The sequence below is a fragment of the Phyllostomus hastatus genome, unplaced genomic scaffold (genome assembly GCF_019186645.2).
Source record: "Phyllostomus hastatus isolate PE091 unplaced genomic scaffold, TTU_PhHast_1.1 phas_scaffold_200, whole genome shotgun sequence".
Taxonomy (NCBI): Eukaryota; Metazoa; Chordata; class Mammalia; order Chiroptera; family Phyllostomidae; genus Phyllostomus; species Phyllostomus hastatus.
The window spans coordinates 13,370,318-13,394,328 of NW_025334016.1; positions in this window are offsets into that span (position 1 = coordinate 13,370,318).

Here is a 24,011-nt window from a genome sequence, read left to right on the forward strand (position 1 = left end):
TTGAATTATTTATATCATGTTTTTTCTCTCCAATTTTCCTGATCTTTTTTCCTGAACTTATTGTTCTGTTGTACATCCTGGACTGATCTTATAATTTCCTTATATTTTATCTTCTATCTCCCTTCTCTTTATCTGTTCACTTTACTTCTGGGTGATCTCTTCAGTTTTTATCTGCCAATCCTTCTGCAATACTGCAATGCAATTCTGACACTAACTACCCAGAGTTAGTGTAGACTTTACTAGTTAAGTGTACAGCTCCTGTACATTAGCCCTCATTTCAGATGCTGGCCATGAGTTCAGGGGTCCCCAGGCTACTCACATTTATGATTAACTGGCTACAAATTTAAGGGTTCTCATGACCCACTCAGGTTTGATAATTCTGTAGAACAACTCACAGAACTCAGGAAAACACTGTGTTTATAGTTACAGTTTTATATAAAGCATACAAATGAGAAGCAGCCAAATGAAGAGATCCATAAGATGAGGTCTGAGAGGGTCTCTAAAGTGGAGCTTTCATTCCCCTGTCCCCAATGGGATCAAGATTCATCAGTATCATAGCAGAGTTTTTATTATGGTTTTTAAAAAGATTTTATTTATTTATTTTTAGAGAGAGGGGAAGGGAAGGAGAAAAAAAGAGAGAGAAACATTAAGGGAGAGTGTGGTTGTATCTTGTGTGCCCCCCACTGGGGACCTGGCCTGCAACCCAGGCACATGCCTTGACTGGGAATAGAACCAGCAATCCTTTCCTTCACAGTCTGCACTCAGTTCACTAAGCCACATCAGCCAGGGCTTTATTATGGTTTTATTAGGTAGACATGATTTACTGAATCATTGACCATGTGTTTTAACTCAATATCCAGTACCCACTTCCTCCCCAGAGGTTAGATTGGGCTGATATCATCTGGCTCAAAGCCCTAACCCTTTAGTAATATGAGTGGTCTTTCCAGCACAGCCAGATCCCATCCTGAAACTATCTAGGGACTCATCATGAGTCACCTCATTAACATTAATTCAGAGATGATCCCAGAAGTCCACCATTAATAACAAAGACACTCATATCACTCAAAAATCCCAAGGATTTAGAAGCAACATTTTAGGAATCTGGGATAAAGACCAGACAAATTCCTTATTATATAACATTCACTAATAAGAAATTCAAGAGCAGGAATTTTTAAGAGTAATTTTTGTTTTCTGAGTATCCTTTAAAAAAATAACTCTCTTGTTCTTTGATGGATGCAATATCTTCTCCAATCCCTTTGAGAATAAAAATGGTTATGCTTTTTTTTCAGTTTTTGGTTCATTTGTTGGTTTAGATCTCTACCTTTCAGAATCTTTCTATCTTTATCTCTACCTTTCTATCTCTATCTTTCTATCTATCAATAAGAAGCTTTCCTCAAATACCTCATCATACTTAGCTGTCTGCTAATATTTATGAATAGGTACCTAGAAAACTCATTCAAAGGTCAGAATACTTAGTGAGACTTGTAGACTATGAATGCACTAGTCTTCACTTACTGTGTAACAAATCACCACAAGCTTTGTGGCTTCAAATGACTCTTACTGATTACTAGGAGTTAGAACCTGGTGTAGTTGGGTCTTCTACTCAGGGTCCCACAGGTTGCAATTAAGGTGTTGCTCTAGATGCATCCTCATCTGGAATTTGACTGGGAGAGAATTTGCTTCCAAGCTCATTCAGGCTTTTGGCAGTATTTATTTCCTTGTGATCATATGACTAAGGACACTACTTTTTGCTAGCTGTTGACTGAGGCCACCCTTAGATCCTAGAGGCCACACACAGTTCCTTAAGGCCGCTGGAAGTGTCTTGCCATGAGGGCTTCACCAGCATGCACTCTTAGTTTGTCAGGCTCACAAGAGCCCCTGGCTACAGTCTGCTAAAGCAGAACCTTATATAACATAACTTAATTATAAGAGTGAATCCCATCATCTTTGCCATATTATGTAGGCTAGGAGAAAGTCATAGGTCCCACCAGCATCCAAGGGGGAAGAATTACACAAAGGTATAAACACTAGGAAGTGAGAGTCACTTGGGATCAACTTAGGTCTATCTACCAGAATAGGCTTCACTGCAAAATTGTCTGGTTAAGTCATTTCATTGGACAACCCCTATAAGTTAAGTATTGGGGTTTGGACAAAACCCAGTGCTTAATATTTAAGTATTTCTTGGGTCTTTCATATTACCAAAGAAAAATATTCTAATACCCTTCCTAGAGGTTATAAGTTTAAGTGCCAGCATGCTGAGAATCAAGTGGGGTAAGGGACTAGAGGCCTCAACAATCAATATGTAAATTTCTTAATTTTCCTGTTTTCCATATATTACTGCTGTCTCAACTGTGTTCAATGTTAAGAATAGCCCAGAGACCCTTTGCTTACTCTTAACAAAGAATAAGCCTCACATCTTCCAGTTGACAGGAGGACAGAAACAATCACCAAATTCTGTGAAGTTGTGGACAGGAACTTGGGCTCTAACAGCTTAATAAAAATGTAATCAATACTCTGCATTCATTCTCACTTTAACCCCCAATTCTGGAAGTACTGGTACTACCAGTTGTTGAATCTTTGTAGATTCTCGCTGTGAATTGTGCTGCTAACCAACTTTTCCCCACTGTCAGTTTTGGATTCAATTTCCTTAGGGAATTACCCATGTATTTCTATTTTCTAGCTTCAAAAACCATGTTGTTATAATAATTTCTCCACAAATTACTGTCATTTTAGTGAGATTTGGCAAAACAGTGGAGGTAAAGGCATGTAATCAAATTGTTGCAGTCAATGGGATGTCCTAATTTACATCTTAAGAAGATTACACTGACCTTTTTTTGAAGAATAGACTATGAGGGAGGAATAGAAAAGTTGGGAGAAAGTTAGGAAGCCAATCAAGAGATATTTAAGAGAAGAAATAGAGCCTGGCGATAGATTGAAAATTGGGGGCAGAGAGAGAAAGGACATGTCACTAATGACTCCTAAGCTCATGTAGCAGGACGGATCATGCATTTCATCTATTTCTTGATTCACTTTTTCTCAGGGCTGCTATCAACCAACTTCCCTCATTACCACAATTGATGTCATCACAAAACTGACTCAGGGCAAACTTAACATTGCCAGGAACACAGTTACTATAATAAGGAAAGCCTAATTTAACCAACATCAAGAACAACAACCCCCACTTATGGAATGATTACTATAAGCCAGGGTCCATGCTAAACACTTTACATGCATTATTTCATTTAATTTCTTCAATACCCCTGTGAGAATTAAATATCCATCTGTAGTTCATCACCGTTGAATCCATAAAGTGGATAGTTTCAAAATCAATCAAATTCTGGAGAGTATAATTTCACTACAAATTGTGATAAGGTCTCTAGAAGTGATAAGAAGGAACATTACACCAGCCATTTCCATTCTTACTCATTTGGTGTCCACTCCAACCTGTGGTAGGAGGCAACTGCTCTTTATCCATACTGCCTCCCCTTTCATTAACCACTCCTCCTTACATATTTATGAAAGGAAAATATTTTTTCCTTTCATAATCCTCTTTTGTGCTTGCATTATTTCCCAATAATGTTGACTTCTTTTCCAACTGCAGCACAAAACAGCAGCATTTTTCTATTCTACCACTTCTTCATAGGAGAAATGGAGGCTTGGAGTGGAGATGAGAACTTTGCCCAATCTGCAAGCTTCTGTGGAATTTCAGAAATAAAAGGCTTGAGGATGGAAATGTCTTGAATTACTCACATAAACATAGCCTAGAGAAGGACAAACAAGAGGAGTAGAGAGAAGTGATTTCTATGCAATTTAAGATTTTTTGCCTGAGCTTATTGAGCAACAGAAAAGTTGGAGGAACTGGGAGCAGACAGTATACACTGAATTAACTCATCACTAATTACTTGAAGTTGCTATCCCTAGTGGGGAGCCTAGGATGTCTTAGTCATCTGGGGTTGCCATCACAAAATACCATAGACTGTCATGGTTTAAACCATAGAAATTTATTTCTCATAGTTCTAGAGACTGAAGTCTGAGATCATGATGGTTTAGCTCTGGTGAGAACTTTTTCCTGGTTTGCAGAAAGTCTCCTTCCTGCTCTGTCCTCACATGGTGAAGAAAGAGAAACAAGTTCTGGTGACTCTTTTTAAAGAGGTCACCAGACCCTAAAGTGTCTGGTGACTCTTTTTAAAAACCACTAATCTTATCATGAAGACCCACCCTCAGGACCTCATGTAAGCTTAATTACTTCCCAAAGGCTCCACTTCTACATAACATTACATTAGAGGTTAGGAACCTCAACATATGAATTTTGATGAGACACAATTCAGTCCATAGCAGAGGACCAAACTCTGCTTTACCAGGTCCTCATTAACCTTACATGGATTGTTAATCAATATAATGAAAATATAGGACACTGACAACAAAGCCAGTCAGCAAACCTAGGTAAGATATGTATGGATGTCCATATTTTCTTTGATATCATTACCTATGGTAATGATTGTAGAGCTGACTCACTCTTTGCTTTTAACTATTTTCTTTCTGCTGAGTACTGCTTGAATTTTTACTCCTCTGTAAAATTCTTTCTTTTGTGTTAAAATTAAGCTTCATCAAGTCATATTTTAGGTATGATGATAAAAAGAGGCAAATAGACCAGAAGGAAGAGGGGAAGGAATTTCAGGGGAGAATGGGAAGGGTTTGCAGGAACAAATATAAAGGACACATGGACAAAAACTAGGGGGGGTGGAAATGGGAGGGAGGTGGGGAGGGATGGGTAGGTTGGCTAGAATGGGAGTAAAGGGCAGAAAACTGTATTTGAGCAATGGTTAAAATTAAAAAAAATGAAAAAAAAAGATTGGCTAACTATATACTGAAATATAGATTTTCCTCCCTTGATAAGGATTCTTTTTTGTGTAAGTAGTTGATGATGAGTGAGCATAAATCAGAGGATAGAGTTTTTAAAAAAAGTTTGACTTCTCTGGAGACAAGACTGTTGAGGGAGGGAGGCTTTTGTAGTCTTGATGACATCACCAGTGTGCTCTCACTCCTCCATAGAAACCAAAATGTGTGAATGAGACTGAAGAAGTCAACTAATTCTCACTCCCCCTTTTACTCCCACCCCTACCACTAGCTTAAGGAATACCACAGTGCCATAAATTTTAACTAAATAACTTAATTTTTTAAAAAATTATTTTATTGTTGTTCAATTACAGTTGCCCGCATTTACTTCCCACCACTCCCTCCCACCACAGCCAAACCTTCCTCCGTCTCTTGCTTCCACCCCTCTTGGTTTTGGCCATGTGTCCTTTATAGTTGTTCCTGAAAAACCTTTCCCCCATTATCTCCTCCAGCCTCCCCTCTGGTTACTGTCAGATTGTTCTTAATTTCAATGTCTCTGGTTATATTTTGCTTGCTTCTTTTCTCTTGTTGATTAGGTTCCAGTTAAAGGTGAGATCATATGATATTTTTCCCTCACTGCCTGGCTTATTTCACTTAGCGTAATGCTCTCCAATTCCATCCATGCTGTCGCAAAATGTGCAAGTTCTAGTTGCTGCTATAGAATTTTCCAACATTGCCTTATGCATCTTTAGAATAGAGTTCCTATAGCTATTCACTATGAACCCAGATACTTGAGCACTAAGTAATCCATGGGTCTCCATGCATGCAATACTGTTTTTTTTTTTCTGACAGTGTTCAGAGGGGAGGGAAGTACAGGGGAATACTATGTTTTTTGTTTGTTTGTTTGTTTCAGCTCTTGGGGTATTGGTGACTTCAAGGAGAGCATATTCAGTAGAATGATGCCAGAATAAGCTCAGGCCAAGAAGGATGAGACATAAGTGAGAGGGAAGTAAGTGAAGAGTGCAGATTATCCTTTTTAAAACTTCAAAATATAGATTTATAAACATTTCAAAGACAGTAAATCTTGCCCTGAGGGTCTGATGTACACTGAAGTACATAGCCAGAATGATTAGTAAGAGATACCTCATATCTATATCTAATATTCAGTACTTTTGTATATTATGCTGTAGTTTATATAACATATACATAAAGAAAGAGATATATGAGGGTGTTTTTTGTTTCTGATAGTGTGAGCAATCAATTACAGTTTTGGAGATCCCTTCTCAATAGTAAGGCCCACAGACCTACTGGCCCCTTTGGGTCTAGAAAACCTTCTTTCTGCATAAAAACAGCCCCATTTTCAGACCAGAAGGAATGTTTTCCTGTAGGACATGAAGCCCTCTTGGAAGCTTACTAGGCTTGACATTAGACTTCTCTTCAAATCAGGGCTGCGTGGCACTCCTGAGTCCATCAGGAATCCTCTACAGAGTTATGAAGATTAAATTTTGAAATCCATGGCATCGCCATCTCAGACAGTGTTGCTCAATTCTTCTTTTCACTCTAGCACACCTAGGGGGAGGTGACTTATTTGCACTATCAATAACAGTAATTCATTGATACTGAACCAAGGAGTAAGATGGTAATGATGGACCACTTTTATTAAATAGCCAGACACTTTAGCCCTGACTGGTGTAGCTCAGTGGATTGGGCATTTCCTGCAAACCAAAAGGTTGCTGGTTTGATTCCTGATCAGAACACATGTCTGGGTTGTGGGCTGGGTCTCCAGTTGGAGGTGTGCAAGAGACAACAGGTTGATGTTTCTCTTGCACATTGATGTTTCTTTCCCTTTCTCTCTCCCTCTTTTCCCCTCTCTCTAAAAATGAATAAATAAATTCTTTAAAAAATAGTCAGACACTTTACATCAATTAAGTAATTGCTGTGTTTCCAGGATACAGGTATGGAAACTAATTCAGAGAAGTTGAGTGATTTGCCCTGACAGATTACTCTTTTAAGAAGTATGATGGTTGCCCTGACTGGTGTGGCTATTACTGGTATGATTGGTTGGGCATCATTTCACAAAAAGAAATGTCACCTGTTCATACCCAATCAGGGCACATGCCTGAGTTGCAGGTTGGGTCCCAAGTCAGGGCGCATACAAGAAGCAACTGATCAATGTTTCTCTCTCATATCAATGCTTCTCTCCTTCTTTCTCCATCCCTTCCCCATCTCTAAAATAAACAAAATCTTTAAAAAGAGTGTGGTGGTGAAGGAAGAGCAGAAGTGAAAAAGATAAGTTTAGAGAAGGAAGGTTTAGTTTGCCATTCATCTGATTTCTTGTTTGAACCCTGTCCTATAAAGAAGGTGTAGGCTATGTGTCTGGTGTAGTGTTGAGGAAACACTGGGGAAAAATAAGAGATAAAATGGCAGATTCCCTATTTGAGGTGTTCATGTATCATTTGATGAGGCAAGAAACAAACATATAGAAAAATAAAGTATAGGTGGTGCTTTTAAAGCTGTGTTGTAAGGCAGTTGCTTGGATCTTGGAATACATTTTATATCAGGAACATTCTAAAGATGGTTACTTTAATAGATGCATTAATAAATCCTGTTTGCCTCATGACATGACTGAAATGCTATATGTTTGTTATGAAATTTAGTTTGAGAATATTATTATACTAATAATTAAATAGAATGAATTATAAAGTTGAAAAAGGTGTAGGTTATATGCTGGTACTTGAAGAGAAGCTGGTTTAAGTAGGAGTGGGATAAAGTAAGATTAAGACTTTAGTAGAGACTCTGATTAGGACTTTTGGCAGCTTCAAGGACATTAGAGGATGCTGTACTGGTTTTTAAAAAATCATGCTTAATTTCACTTTAAAGTGTATGGCTCTTCATTCTTTAATTTGGTTGCATCAGCACTGCTCTTACACACATCAACCATAATTAGAGTTTTTTGTTGCATTATAAATGGAACAAAGAAGACAATGTTAAAGCCACCATAGATTTCTGGCTACCTAGGATGGTAATTTTTCACCTCCTAAACCCTTGGCCCTTAGTTTCCATCTGACCTATTTTCTCAATACAAGGGTTTAGTCACATATCTGCCTCAATTTCTGCCTTAGAGTTTTTCCCTCTGCCAGATTGCCTAATTGTCTCATTTCATCTGGAACTCCTGGGGTGACTTCTACCCATCTTTATACCTAGCCTCTGCCCTCTGTTACGAAATTCCCAACAGATGTCCAACATGACCACCAGATATTTGCTGCTCCTGCTTTCCTTGAAGTAGCAACAGCTATACCTGTAGCATCCCACTCTCAACCCCTTTGACCTTAATTTGGGCAAGAAAAGATGAGAGTGTTTTTGGATCAGTGGAAAATAGCCAGAAGAGAAAGAGCAACTGAGTTTGAGGATATGAGGATAATTATAAAAAAAAAACATATCAAAAGAAGACATATGGGTAGTAGAGGGGAGACATGGTACTCCCAAATAGAAAGAAAAAGTGGTGTATGGTATAATATTGCAGGGCAAATGATGTCCTGAGGTAGGAAAGCTATATTATTCTACAGAGGAGTCTTGATGTGGGTGATGGTATGAAACAGATTGTTCTAGCAGGGGTGTACAAACTTTTGGCATCTCTGGGCCACACTGAAAGAAGAAGAGTTGCTTCAGACCACATATTAAATACATTGTGACATGCAATCACAAAAACATCTCATAACGTTTTTTTTTAAAGATTTTATTTATTTATTTTTAGAGAGAGGGGAAGGGAGGGAGAAAGAAAGGGGGAGAAACATCAATGTGGGGTTGCCACTCATGTGCCCCCAACTGGGGACCTGGCCCAAAACCTAGGCATGTGCCTGGACTGGGAATCAAAACAGTGACCCTTTGGTTTGCAGGCTGGCCAGCGCTCAATCCACTGAGCCACACCAGCCAGGGCAAAAAATCTCATAATGTTTTAAGTAAATTTATGATCTTGTGTTTGGCCACATTCATAGCCACCCTGAGCCTCTTGAGTCTTTTAACCATAAAAGGTTAAAGACAGAGTAACCATGAGTCAAAGAGGAGAAAAAGGTGCTGAAGAAATTTATGGACTTGGAGATTACACTGAGGCAAAATAATCAGAAATTATTTCATAGAAAAAAGAGGATATAATCTTGGTCTTAAAGGATGAGCAGGACTCAGAATTCTAAAGAATGGGACTAAGCAAAAGCAACATTGTGAATGTAGCACAATACTTCTCATTGAATATAGTACTTCTGATTGAAATGTAGTTTTTTTTGAAAAGTAACTGATGGTAAATTTGGCAAGGTAGAATGGGGCTAGATTGTGATCTTAAGTTTTATGTCAAAGTGAGATCCAGCCAAGATGGAGGTGTAGGTAGAAATGCTTCACTTCCTTACACAACCAAAAGAAGGATAACAAACAGTTTAAAAACAAAGAACAACCAGAACTGCCAGAAAATAATTTGCATTGAAGTCCAACAACCAAGGAAATAAAGAAACGTTCACCCAGACCAGTAGGAGGGACACAGACAGGCAGCTGGTGCTGACAGGACACGTGACAAGACAAGACAGTGGACTACACAGGTGACCCCACATTCCACATGCAGATAAGCCAGGAGGAAAGATGGGGGAGTGAGACACCCGCAAAACCCAGGGTATCAGTGTGGGAAACTAAGGACTCAAAACCCCTGGCTGTAGAAAATCTGTGGGGGGTTGCGGCTGTTGAAGGAACTCCCAGCCTCATAGGAGAGTTTGTTGGGGAGAGCCACAAGGTCCTAAAATGTACACACACCCAACCACTGAGAATCAGCACCTGAAAGGGCACAATCCACTAATAGGAAGTGAGGGAAGTGATGGAAAGTGGGATGAGAGTGTAGCAAACGGTTTTGTTCCCTCTCTGACCCCTCCACCACTGAGAGAACCACAATGCAGCAAAGAGGGTTGCCCTGACCTGGCAAATATCTAAGGCTCCACCCCTTACCATGTAACAGGTGTGCCAAGACAAAGAAATATGGCCCAAATGAAAGAACAGATCAAAACTCCAGAAAAAGAACTAATCAATGAGGAGATAGACAATCTATCTGATGCAGAGTTCAAAACACTGGTAATCAGGATGCTCACAGAATTGATTGAGCTGGGACACAAAATGAAGGAAGAAATGAAGGCTACACAAAATGAAATAAAGAAAAATATACAGGGAACCAACAGTGAAAGGAAGGAAACTGGGACTCAAATCAACAATTTGGAACAGAAGGAAGAAATAAACATTCAACCAGAATAGAATGAAGAAACAAGACTTCAAAACAAAGAAGGGCAGGCTTACAAACCTCTCGGACAACTAAGCATTCCAACATCCAAATCATGGGAGTGCCAGGAGAAGAGGAGGAGCAAGATATTGAAGACTTATTTGAACAAATAATGAAAGAAAAATTCCCCAGTCTGGCAAAGGAAATAGACCTCCAAGAAGTCCAGGAAGCCCAGACCCAAAGAAATTGGACCCAAGGAGGAACACACCAACATATATCATAATTAAGTTACCCAAGATGAAAGACAAGGAGAGAATCTTAAAAGCAGCAAGAAGAAAGCAGAGAGTTACTTACAAAGGAGTTCCCATAAGGCTATCAGCTGATTTCTCAGAAGAAATCTTGGAGACAAGAAGGGGCTGGAAAGAAGTATTGGGAAGTCATGAAAGGCAAGGACTTGCATCCAAGATGACTCCATCCAGCAAAGCTATCATTTAGAATGGGAGGACAGATAAAGTGCTTCCCAGATAGGGTCAAGTTAAAGGAGTTCATCATCACTAAGTGCTTATTATATGAAATGTTAAAGGGACTTATCTAAGAAAAAGAAGATAAAAACTATAAACAATGAAATGACAACAAACTCACGGCTATCAACAACTGAACCTAAAAACAAAAAGAAAAACTAAGCAAACAACTAGAACAGGAACAGAATCACAGAAATGGAGATCACATGGAGGGTTACCAATGAGGAGGGGGAGGAGGAGGATGGAAGAGAAAGGTACAGAGAATATGAAGCAGAATAGGTAGGCACAAAATAGATGGGGAAGTTAAGAATAGTGTAGGAAATGGAGATGCCAAAGACCTTATGTGTACAACCCATGGACGTGAAGTAAAGGGCAGGGGGAATGCTGGAGGGTGGGTGGGGGGTGATGCAGGGAGGAGAGGGATAAAGGGGGGAAAATTGGGACAACTGTAATAGTATAATCAATAAAATATACTTTAAAAGTTTTATGTCAAAGTGTTTATAATTTATCGTATATGGAATGAGGAGGTAGTGATAATTTCTTAAGCAATAATAGTGAATGATCAAAATGGATGTTTATGAAACTTAGATCAGCTGTGGATGTGAAGATAGATTAGACTGGATAGAGCATGAGCAAGTAAAACAACACATGAGGTAGAGGTCCTGGTGGGTTAATATTAAGAAGTGGTGGGGAAAGAAGAAATGCAAGAAAATTGCCAAAACTTTGTAACTAATTGGATGGGGAAGAGGACAGAAAACCAGGGTAGTTAACAATGACCATGAAGTTTGAGCTAGAGCAAACTATAAATTGTAAGAAAAGAATTTATTATTGGAAAAGAACTGCACACATATACAAGGTGTTCATTGTGGCATTGTGTGGAAAAAAATTGGAAAGAATCTAAAGGTTTGTATTAGTCAGGATAAGTAATGATAGATGTTATAATAAACAATCCTAAAAATCTCAATAATTTAATACTATAAGGTACTGCTCACCTGGCAGTTCAATGTGGCCAATGAGGAAAAGGATCATATTCTCTGCACAGAGATACAGTTTCACCAATCTTGTAATACCATCATTGTTCACACATGTCCACCCCTCACCCAATCTCTATAGAAAAGAAAGGGAGCAGAGGAATTTATTGTTGATTTTAGTGCCCAAGCTTAGAAATAGAACTTATCATTTCCATCCACTTTCCATTGGCCAGATCTAGTTACATTGCTTCCCACCCTCTCCACAACTTCTTGTGTGGGAGGAAGAAAATAAAATGGTTTGCTGAACACATAGAAGTGTCTCTGACACCTAATCCTTAGACAGGAAATGCCTAAATAAACTATGGATGTGTTTTGTATGGAATACTATTCAGACAACAGACAAACTAGAAAAACAAAACAAAACAAAAATGAAACTCATAGACACAGAGAATAGAATGGTGGTTACGAGAGGGAAAGAGGGTGAGGGGAAGGGTGAATTTTATAAAGGAAGTCAAATATATGGTGATGGAAGGAAATTAGATTTTTGGTGGTGACCATGCAATAGAATATACAGATTTCTAATTTTAATGTTTTACACCTGAAATTTATATAATGTTATTAATCAGTGTTACCTCAATACATTTAATTTAAAAAGAATTAAAGAATTAGATATATCTATGTGGACTGACATGGAAAGATCTAGAGAATATTTGTTGATTGAAGAGAACAATTTGATAATGATACATTATCAAAAATGATACATTTTCAAATTGAGCACTGAGATGTAAAAAAGCAATGTCATGTTTTTTTCTAAATACATATTCTGAATATGTATGCAAATGCATAGAAAAAAAAGATCTAGAAGGATACCAAAATTTAAACTCTCAACAATGAATATTTCTGAGGAGGAGAGGAATGAACCTTGATTACTGGTATATGCAAAATGGACCTTATCTGTAACTTTAAAAGTATTCACAAGGAAAATAAATTTGTGTATTATTAATATTTATATAAAAATATATATTTGGAGATGTGTAGGTTTGTTTATTTGTTTCTAAAAAGCATTTTAGGTGTGAATTTAGTTTTGACTTGTTGAATTTGAAGAGCTAATGGAATATCCTGATTGTTGGTGGTGATTTGAGTCTAGTGGACACCTAGAGATGCAGGTTTGGAGCTCTGGGGAAAATCTAGGATTAGAGATGTTGATTTGAATGAACTTTTTAAAAATAGGGGTTAGTACTGAAGTCATAAAAGTGTAAAGGACCTCAAAGGCAGTGCTCCTCAAGGTACCAGGCCATACAAGAGGAGACACTTGTGACAGAATGTAAATCAATGTACTGCTTCCTTCATCAAGAAAGCTTGGTTACCAAAAAAATGCCAGATGATCTAATCTATGTACCTAGTGATGTGAGCAATTGACATTTATCACAAACTTCTAATCTCATTGTGGACCAAGAGTAACAGTTTGCTAATGAACACTGGCACATGGACTGTAGTTTGATTTTCAGAGATCTCTGGAAGAGAGAATCTATAAAGATAAGGGTTTCAGGTGTTAACTTTGGGATATTTGGAAAGGATAGGAGGAAAACAGAAAGAAATAAGACACTGAAGTGAACTAAGAGAAACTTTCAGTGGAAAGTGAGTAGTCAACAGTGTAAAATGCCACAAAGAAGTAAAGAATGAGGGAGGAAAACTCATCGGAGGTGACTGTGGGGGGAACGTGGTGCACATGCATGGGTATATACATGTGCTTTCTTATGTTTGGGAAAACCTACAATGTTATTTTGTGTCAGGAACTGTCACATACTCTAAAAGTATTATTTTATTTCATGGGATTACTGATGAAAATAGAAGGGTGTAGGAGAGTGGTGGGGATAGAAGCCAGAGTGCAGGGGGTTAAGGAAAGGGCAAGTAAATAAATATAGGCAATTGTTGCAGAGAAGGTAGATAGTTGATACAATGAAGGAAATAGAAAGTTGGAGAGAAATGTAGAGTAGGGAATTCTACAATTCTAGGGAGCTCACTTAATAACTGGTTTCAGTAAGGTGGGAGACAAGATTGAGTAGAGGGACTTGAATGAGCAGAGAAGATAAGTGCAGACAGTACAAGGATGTGATGGGAGAGCCCAAAGCTATGCATAAAATGACTTCGGCATCATTTTTTGACCTTTTCTATCAAGGCTTATAAGGACAGAAATCACAAATGCAGAAGGCAGGGGTTACTTGTGTGTTTGTAAAAGGTTAAATTATTGACAAATTGATGCTACCAACTCTCAACCACTTTTTCTTAATCTTGAATTTTCAATAGCTTGGTTTCTTTTAGGATATTATTTCAAACAGACAATTGCGACAGTTAAAAATCTTTCCTCTAGATTGAGATGTCACTGATGTGTTGGTAGAAAAACCCTGGAGACTTCCAGATCTCCCCTTGCCCCAAATGAATCTGAAAAGAAAACCATCTCATGTAAGTAGGTCCATGAGGACATTGTCTCTGCCCCTCCATAAATGGTTTTAACTCAGAAAGAATGGGTGTGAACCTGTCTGACTTGCAAAGAGACAGAAGATTGGGTAGGACTCAGTTTGGGGTAAAGCACTGGTCCACAACTTTTTTGGCATCAGGGACCAGCTTCATGGAAGACAGTTTTTCCATGGACTGGGGTGAAGGGGATGGTGTTGGGATGATTCAGGCACATTACACTCAAGCTCACCTCCTGCTATGCAGCCCAGTTCCTAACAGGCCCAGGACCAGTACTGGTCCCTGACCCCAGAGGTTGGGGACCCCTGGGGTAAAGTGTCACAGAACAAAGGACAATTGAAGAGATTATACTGGGGAATGAAAGACCAAATCTGTTTGATTAATAACAACACAAGGAATATAGCCACTGAGCTCAGGGATCATAAATTCTCCAACAGCGTTTGTAGTGTGACTCTCAAAAAAATTCTGTGCAGATTCTGTTCAGCCAATAAGTATTGGAAATTTCAGACCATCACAGATTCTTATCCCCATTTAAGTCCTTGAATAGTTTGATATACACTGTGCCCCCCTCTTGTTTTTCCTCTACCCTTTTACCTCTTTTTTTTATAGCTTTTGCTGGATACATTTAAATTTGTAGGCCACACAGAGAAAGACCACTTCTGGACAAAGCTGTAAGTAAAAGTAATGAATTGGCAATTTCAAGATTGTACTAGGGAGTCAGTTCTGCCACTAATTGGCTGTGTAACCTTGGACAAGTGCCTTCCTTCCTTGGACTTCAGGATCTACATCTTTAAAATGAGGAGTTTTAACTAGGTCAACTAAGCATGTGCATTAGGAGCAACAGGAGGTATGTTGTTGTTGTTTTTTTTTTAATCTGAATGCCTAAGTCCCCTTGTTGGACCCTCAATAGATATGCAGTAGGGCCCAGGTATCTGTGATTTTAAAAAGTGACCTAGCTGATTCTAATGCATAATTCCAACTAAGAGACACTGACAATAAGAGATTGTTAAAGGATTTTAAATTCTAACGTTACATGAGGAGATGAGGGTAAGGGAAGACAATCTTTCATGCTCTAGTAAGGAAGTGATGTGTTGTTTAAGAAATTCAATATCAGAGACGTGAAACAGTAGTGTATTTCTATATTTTCAATATACAGAGGTGTTTCAAAATACTTAGAAACTAATGCATAGAGATGCCCAACTGCCTTTACTAAAAAAATTAGCAAAATATGAAAAGAAACAGGGTAGAATAAAAGTAGGGCCTTCTTAAGGGGATGACTATACAGATATGTCAGTCACAGGTCCTGCTCCCGAAAAGCCTGAGGTCTGTGCCCCATCTTTTCTTCGCTTGCTGACACTTGGAAAAGACTCTTCAAATCATTGGCACTCAGCTGTTGCTTTGAGGTGTTATCCTGCCAGGGAAATTTGCATTTGGATGAGCCTATGCCAAAGAATTGCATTTTAAACCAATGTTTATGGGAAAACTTGGGCAAAGATTGCCTACCAGAAGATTAAAGTCTGGTTTTTGAAGTGCTATGGTAGTGTGGGAGAATTATATAATTGAAAGTCTATAGTGGAAATGGATATTTGCTATGGGCATTAATTGGCCAGAGAGTCTTAAAAAGCAATGGAGAGACCCCTGTGTGATGGATGCAGTGTTAGCTTCAGTGTTAACTGGACTAGAGATACAAATTTAGGAAGGTCCGTATGGATGTTCCAGGGTACAGAATTCCTAAGCATGGACTTTAGTTAGTGGGAAAACTGAGAAGGTTCATGTACCCAAGTTTCATTCTTTTTGAAATAAATTGTTGGGAGGCAGTATTTTGTAGCTGTTTCATTGAAAGGAAAAGTCCATCCCAGCCAAGTTCACTCACTGTTAAAACTGATGTATAGGCTCCACATCTTCTGTTAGCCCCCAAGTCCCCAAGGTGTGAGCTCAGGCCTGAACCAGTGCCAACAATGTGGTTTGGACATGGCTGGAAAAGCCCAAAGCACCCTCAGGGTTGGCTGTTTTCCATTATGGTTCTGGTGAGCAGTCAAAAGATTTTCCCTTAGAGCCTATTTATGCTGCACACAGTAGCTTCAGAGTCTCTGGAAGAAGACCTGGCTTACAACTTTTTGTGATTGGAAGGACAAGTTCCTTGCTCTAAAAAAGCAGTCCTACTTTGTGCTTCTCTGTAAGCTGAGCCACAGTCTCTTAGCTTCCAAAATCCCCTATTTAAAATGCAGTTGTTTTGGAAGTGTTCACATCTTATTATCATCTAAAATCTCTTGAGCTGCTTTTAGATGTTCTTTGAGAACAAACTCTGGTTTGGGGGTTTTGTGCAGTGGTTCTTAGCAGGGTCCCCAGAGCAGCAGCATTAGCATCATGTGGGAACTTGTTAGATACTAAAATTCTCAGGCTCCACACAGACCTAGACTGTAGAGGTGAAGCCTAGTAACCTGTGTTTTACCATGTGCTCTAGGTCATTGTGATCCATGCTAGGGTTTGACTACCCCTGGTATAATAGAACGAATTTGGGCTTTGGGGACTGCCAGGCCTGGGTTTGAATCTGGACTCTATACAACTTAAGTAACCTTGAATAATGAGAACAGCTAATATTTATTGAGCAATGAGGTACTACTTACCATATACTTTCAAGGAATTGTGTGTGTGTAATCCCTATGGAGTTATGTATTATTTTTACCCTCACTTTACAAACTGGGGTGCTGAGCCTCTGAGAGTATAATTCAGATGCCACAGTGATGGAGCTCAGCTCAGGTAGTTCTGCTCTAGATTCTGAGCTTTTAAACTTCTACTTCATTTGAGCCTCAATTTTCTCATTTGTAAAATGGGGATATGTTATCTTCGGAGAGTTTGGAGAAATAGAAGTAATATATCTTGGGATCAATTCTTAATAGCAGGGCTGAGCTGATGCTTTTAGAAAGATCCTTTGTGTAGAACCTACAGTATAATTGGTGCTTTTCCATAAACATGTCACCAATAGTGTAACTAGAGCAGCAAGAGAGATATGCAGCTGTAGGAAGAACCCCAGAGGTGACACAGAGCCTTATCTAATGCTTCATAAATTGCAGCTTTAATCCATGCTGAGCCCCTTTCCCTTGCCATCCCCAACTTTCACTCAGGCCTAAAGAAGTTAAGGAAATCAGCCCTCTCCAGGGAAACTCCTTCCCAGCATTGATTCAGGTTAGTCTCAAGGGATCATCTTACTGGGAAACTGGCCCTTTGCTATACTCCATCAGTGAGCTCCAGTGGGAACAAGACAGACAAAGAGGCCTTTTCCCTAAATCTATCCAGCAAGCAGTTTGGAGATCCACACACTGTTAGCAGACAAGAGAGGTGACTCCCCTGTTTTTTCAGCTTTCTTATAGCTCTTATTTGATCTAAGGAGAAGGTAAAGGATAAATGCCTTCCTATGATTTCTATTGAAATGTTACCATAGAGACCAAGCTGACCTCTGCCTTTGGCCTGTTGACAGTCAACAAAGAACTACTAGGCTGCTTTCCACATTATTGTGGCCCCCTTTCCAAGTTGCTGCCCTTATCTTAGTGTTGCACACAATAGGTACACAGTTCATTCCTTTGTTTAATCATTGCTAGTAGAGTACCTGTATCATGCCAAGCACTATTCTTAGGTTCTGGAGAATCAGAGGTGAAAAAAAGAAATAAATGTTTATTGAATGAAATTAAATTGAATCAGATTGAATTGCTTGGCCCTCAGTAAGACACTGAATTAATTCAGCATTGAAAAGGATACCAAATGATTTTCACAATAATTTATTTCATGAATATTTATTAAGCACTTACTCTGTATGAGGCACTATTCAAGTTGCCAAGGATATAGCAATGTATAAGGCCTTTGCTTTAATAGAACTTACTGTATTAAAGAGGAAGACACACTATAAGCAAGTCTATAAATAAGATAATGATATTAAATGGTGATAAGTGCTATGAAGGTAATGATTTAGAAATTTACCAATGTTGGTATGAAGGGTTACTTTAAATAGAGTAGATGGGGAATAATATTTTACTTGAGAACAGAAAGATGAGAAGGAGACAGTCTGGAAGTATCTAAAGAAAAAACATGCCAGTCAAAGGGATGCAAAGTCTTTAACCTGGGAATAGCTTGGCTTGTTCAAGGAACTGGAAAAAAAATTGGAGCAAAGTGGAGAATACTTTTAAGAGACATAGGTAGAGGTTGAGCCATCCAGGGCCTGCTAGGCCAATGTAGGGATTTTAGATTTTCGGTTCTCATGAGATGTGAAACTATTGGAGAGCTCTAAGCAGTGGACATACATATTATGATTTATGTTTTCATGAGAACACTCTGGCAAACAGTGTGGAAAATGGACTGTGCAGGAGAAAGAGCTGGGAGACCAATGTATTAGAGGTGGTAATGTTCCATTTAATTTTTTAAAGTTGCGACCAGACAAGTATGCAATATAAGCAACAAATTACAATGACTTCAACTGAGTTTAAATTAGTGTCTTGCAAAAGTGTCAGGCTGTGTTGATTTTGTTGTCTCTTATCTCAGTTAACTGGGACCCTCCTAAGTTAGAGCAGAGACCAAAAAGTTCTCTCTGATTTACAACTCTTTTTCTGTGTGTGTGTATGAGTGCATATGACATCTCAGTGTCTTCACATCTAGTTCCCTAAAATTAATTCTGGGCCTACCTAATATATGTATGTATGTATGTATGTATGTATGTATGTATGTGTGTGTGTGTATTCATTTCAGGGAACATGAACAGTAAAATTGCAAACTTTAAAGTAATCACAAGAGTATGTTTATGCTTGAAGAAAAAACTTCAAGACCCTATTTATGAAATCTTGGATTTACAAACCAGATAAACTAGGAGATAATTATTCACATTCTTCTGTTTTTGTTTTTGTTTTTGTTTTTGCTTTCCCAAAACATTCCATAACCTGTTCTTCCAAATAGCAATTTCTCTAATGTAGTTAAATTTTTTTGCAGATCATGAACCAATCATTACTAATTATTAACTGTGTGACAGCAAGGCTAGAGGGCAGAGAAATTAAATTTAACAAGCATCTACTTCATATAAAGAAGGAAGAAGTTAGTTCCTGGGGAAAATACAAAGATAAATAAGGTTAATTCCTTGCCCCCTGGAAAAATGAAACATCATGAGGGAAGACATCCAGTACACAATTAGCACAACTAGTTATTACATGAGATCACCTAGAATAGAGGTCTCTGAAAAAGTGCTATGAAATATGGAAAGAGCAATTTGTTCTTACTGGTAGAGATGGGGAAGGCTTCATACAAATGAATTTTCTTTCATTTATTCATTCAATAGCCTTCATTAAAAACTCACTATGTGCTAGAAACTGTGATAGATGCTGGGACTACCATGGTGAACAAGACCATGAATAAACCATTATAATCTAGTATGATCAGGACTATGATGGGGATAGTAACAGGGTGCTATAGGAGTTCAGAAGAATAGCATCAAGTCTAGTCTTGGGTATCCTTGAATAAGATTCTTGGAGGTGTCATCTAAGCTGAGGTACAAGAGTACATGTTAGCTAAGTCAGAGCTGGGGTGAGACTGGGGATGTGTTCTAGGGAGAGAAATCAGCATGTGGTAAGGCTTGGAGGTATGTATGAGGGAAGGCAAGAGACAGAGAAAATAGTATGAATGAAAACAATAATTTCCTGATATTTTATTGGGTGATCCATACTTTGTATCTACCGTGGAAGAATTTATATATCTGCTTCTTAGCAATAAGGTTCTTTTCCACCAGCCAATCTTTTTTTTTTTACTTTATTGTTGTTCAATTACAGTTGTCTGCATTTCCCTCTACAACTCCCCCCGCCCCAGCCAAACCTATCTACTTCTCTTGCTTCCACCCCCCACTTAGTTTTATCCATGTGTCCTTTATAGTTGTTCCTGAAAACCCTTCCCCCCATTATCCCCTCCCACCTCCCTTCTGGTTACTGTCAGATTGTTCTTAATTTCAATACCTCTGGTTATATTTCACTTGCTTTTTTTCTCTTGTTGATTAGGTTCCAGTTAAAGGTGAGATCATACGGTATTTGTCCCTTGTCACCTGGCTTATTTCACTTAGCATAATGCTCTCCAGTTCCATCCATGCTGTCACAAAGGGTAGGAGCTCCTTCTTTCTCTCTGCTGTGTAGAATTCCACTGTGTAAATGTACTATTGTTTTTTGATCCACTCATTTACTGATGGGCACTTACCCACTAGCCAGTCTTAATGACTTGTCTTTGGTTAAAACAAAGGACTATCCAGTAACAAATAGTACAGTAGCTCTACCACCATTCTTATATTCCCAAGTAGTCCTGGATAGGATGGGAAAGAGGAGTGAGATAACCATTTTAGGGTGTTTTTTTCTGTGGCAACATCATATCTAACTAGTTATTTGGCTTCAGATAATGTCAACAAGATCCGACAGGACAACAACACAAATAAAACATTTTTCAGAGATTTGCCCACCAAACCAATCTTTGCAGGTCTGCTAGAGGTGATTACTTTCATTTGGTCCCAGCAAAGTAGGCCATTTTATGGAGCTTTCAACATTAATGGAGGTCTTATGACTTATAACACGTTCTAGACATAATAAAGATAACCAATTACTTTTTCATATTTCAAAAATATTGTCATAATCATTTATTACACTTTAATATTTCAAACAATCTTCACAAGTACATAATTTACTTCGCCCATTGGAAACAACAGAAATTTTTAAAAACATTTTGTGAAATATAACACACAAGCAGAAAAATGCATGAAACACAGATGTACAGATTAACAAATTATTTTAAAGTAGACAACTAGCTAGCCCAGATCTAGTAAGCCATTGGAAATATGAATTTGGAATGTGTGTGCACACATAAATGAGCATGCATGTGTATGCATGTATAAGCATGTTTTTCTGTGTGTATGTGTCATATTTTCTTAAATGAAACATGGATGATCACATAGTCTGAAAACGACTGTTGTCATTGCTGTCAATGCTGTGCTGGAAGATTGGCATGTACTGTCAAACTTTATCCTCATAACTGCCCCATGAAGATGAAGTTTATAGTGGTTGAGTGCCTTGTTCATGTTTGTCCAGCTGGACCTGACACAGGCCACTCAGCTGCAGTTAGAAGAAAGATTGGGCCCTCCTAAAAAGGCTAATGGGCAAAGGGGATAAACCAGGCTATGGCTCAGACACCTCGTGGAAGGTAGAGCAGTTTCTGAAGGAAGGAGCTTTTATTTTAAATATATTTTATTGATTATACTATTACAGTTGTCCCAATTTTTTCTCCCCTTTATCCCCTTCTTCCCTGCCCCTGCCCTCCAGCATTCCCCACCTTAGTTCATGTCCATGGGTCGTACCTATAAGTTCTTTGGCTTCTCCATTTCCTATACTGTTCTTAACTTCCTCCTGTCTATTTTGTGCCTACCTATTCCACTTCTTATTCCCTATACCTTTCCCCCCATCCTCCTCCTCCCCCTCCTCATTGGTAACCCTCCATGTGATCTCCATTTCTGTGATTCTTTTCCATTCTAGTTGTTTGCTTAGTTTGTTTTTGTTTTTAGGTTCAGTTGTTGATAGCCGTGAGTTTGTTGTCATTTCATTGTTTATAGTTTTTATCTTCTTTTTCTTAGATAAGTCCCTTTAACATTTCATATAATAAGCGCTTAGTGATGATGAACTCCTTTAACTTGACCCTATCTGGGAAGCACTTTATCTGTCCTCCCATTCTAAATGATAGCTTTGCTGGATGGAGTCATCTTGGATGCAAGTCCTTGCCTTTCATGACTTCCCAATACTTCTTTCCAGCCCCTTCTTGTCTCCAAGGTTTCTTCTGAGAAATCAGCTGATAGCCTTATGGGAACTCCTTTGTAAGTAACTCTCTGCTTTCTTCTTGCTGCTTTTAAGATTCTCTCCTTGTCTTTCATCTTGGGTAACTTAATTATGATATATGTTGGTGTGTTCCTCCTTGGGTCCAATTTCTTTGGGTCTGGGCTTCCTGGACTTCTTGGAGGTCTATTTCCTTTGCCAGACTGGGGAATTTTTCTTTCATTATTTGTTCAAATAAGTCTTCAATATCTTGCTCCTCCTCTTCTCCTTCTGGCACTCCCATGATTTGGATGTTGGAATGCTTAGTTGTCCGAGAGGTTTGTAAGCCTGCCCTTCTTTGTTTTGAAGTCTTGTTTCTTCATTCTGTTCTGGTTGAATGTTTATTTCTTCCTTCTGTTCCAAATTGTTGATTTGAGTCCCAGTTTCCTTCCTTTCACTGTTGGTTCCCTGTATTTTTCCTTTATTTCACTTTGTATAGCCTTCATTTCTCAAAGGAAGGAGCTTTAAATCATACTTATCAAGAGGGCATGGCACGTTGCTCTTCGAGGTGGTGCTAAGCAGCAAAGTTTTTAGGCAGAGTTGATCTTTACAAGATATACAGGTTTAAATCCTGCATCTATGATTTACCTGAAAATAATTTCAATTTTCCAAACAGTTTTAAATCTGTAAAATGGCAGAGGACACTGAAACTCACAGTTTTGCTGTGAGAATTAAATGTGGCAATTGATAAGAGGAACCCTTCCAAGCTAGATTGTGTTATACGAATGTTAGGTACCATTTCATCTCCTAGTCCTAATTTCTGTTAAAGCAATTCTAAGGACCCTTTTTATTATATGTAAGATGAGATTTATTCCTGAAAACTTTATAAAACTATAATATAATATGCAAAGATATATTTATTTTCTTGAAAAAATATTAAAAATCAGAATGCCTTAAAATTGGCCTTTGTGCTCAAATATGAGGTCACAATTTGCCTGCAGCAAAGCTGTCTTCATGTAGTAGAAATATATTAAGAGTTTTTTCCAGCAAAATAGTTTGACTAAAAACAGAGTATTCTGACTCCCAATATGGCCTTTGGGCTTAGGATGCTCTGTGTGAAGAGAAGGCAGAAGGAGGGAGCAAACAGCCCCATTTACCTTCTTTTCTAAAGCAACAATCAGCTGTTAGTCACCATGGCTGGGAAGTTGTCACTTTCCCTTTCTACCTTAACATGGTTCCTCAGAGAGTTAGATCAACCTGCTATTTATCTGATAAATACTGGGATTTACTACTGATTTAATTCACTCACTCTGTATTCTTTTTCTAACACCAACAATGTCTCTAGCTCTGTTCCAGACAAAGGTGTAGGCAACTGCTTTCTACCCTCAATGAGTGCACAGAAAGGCAAAATTCCATATAATCAGATCCTTCATTTTCTTGTTTTCTTTTTCCTCATTACTTCTTTTTTTTAAATATATTTTATTGATTATGCTATTACAGTTGCCCCATTTCCCCCCTTCTCTCCCCTCCACCCTGTACCCCCTCTCCCACCCACGTTCCCCCCCTTTAGTTCATGTCCATGTGTCATACTTATGAGTTCTTTAGCTTCTACATTTCCCGTACTATTCTTGCCCTCCCCCTATCTATTTTCAACCTACATTCTATGCTACTTATTCTCTATACCTTTTCCCTCTCTCCTCCTCCCACCCCCCCCCCTGCTGCTAGCCCTCCATGTGCCCTCCATTTCTGTGGTTCTGTTCCTGTTCTAGTTGTTTACTTAGTTTCTTTTGGTTTTGCTTTAGGTGTGGTTGATAATAATTGTGAGTTTGCTGTCCTTTTACTATACATGTATTTTCTTTATCTTCTTTTCTTAGATAAGTCCCTTTAGTATTTCATAAAATAAGGGCTTGGTGATGATGAACTCCTTTAACTTGACCTTATCTGAAAAGCACTTTATCTTCCCTTCCATTCTAAATGAGAGCTTTGCTGGATAGAGCAATCTGGGATGTAGGTCCTTGTCTTTCATGACTTGGAATATTTCTTCCAGCCCCTTCTTGCCTGTAAGGTCTCTTTGGAGAAATCAGCTGACAGTCTGATGGGAACTCCTTTGTAGGTTACTGTCCCCTTATCTCTTGCTGCTTCTAGGATT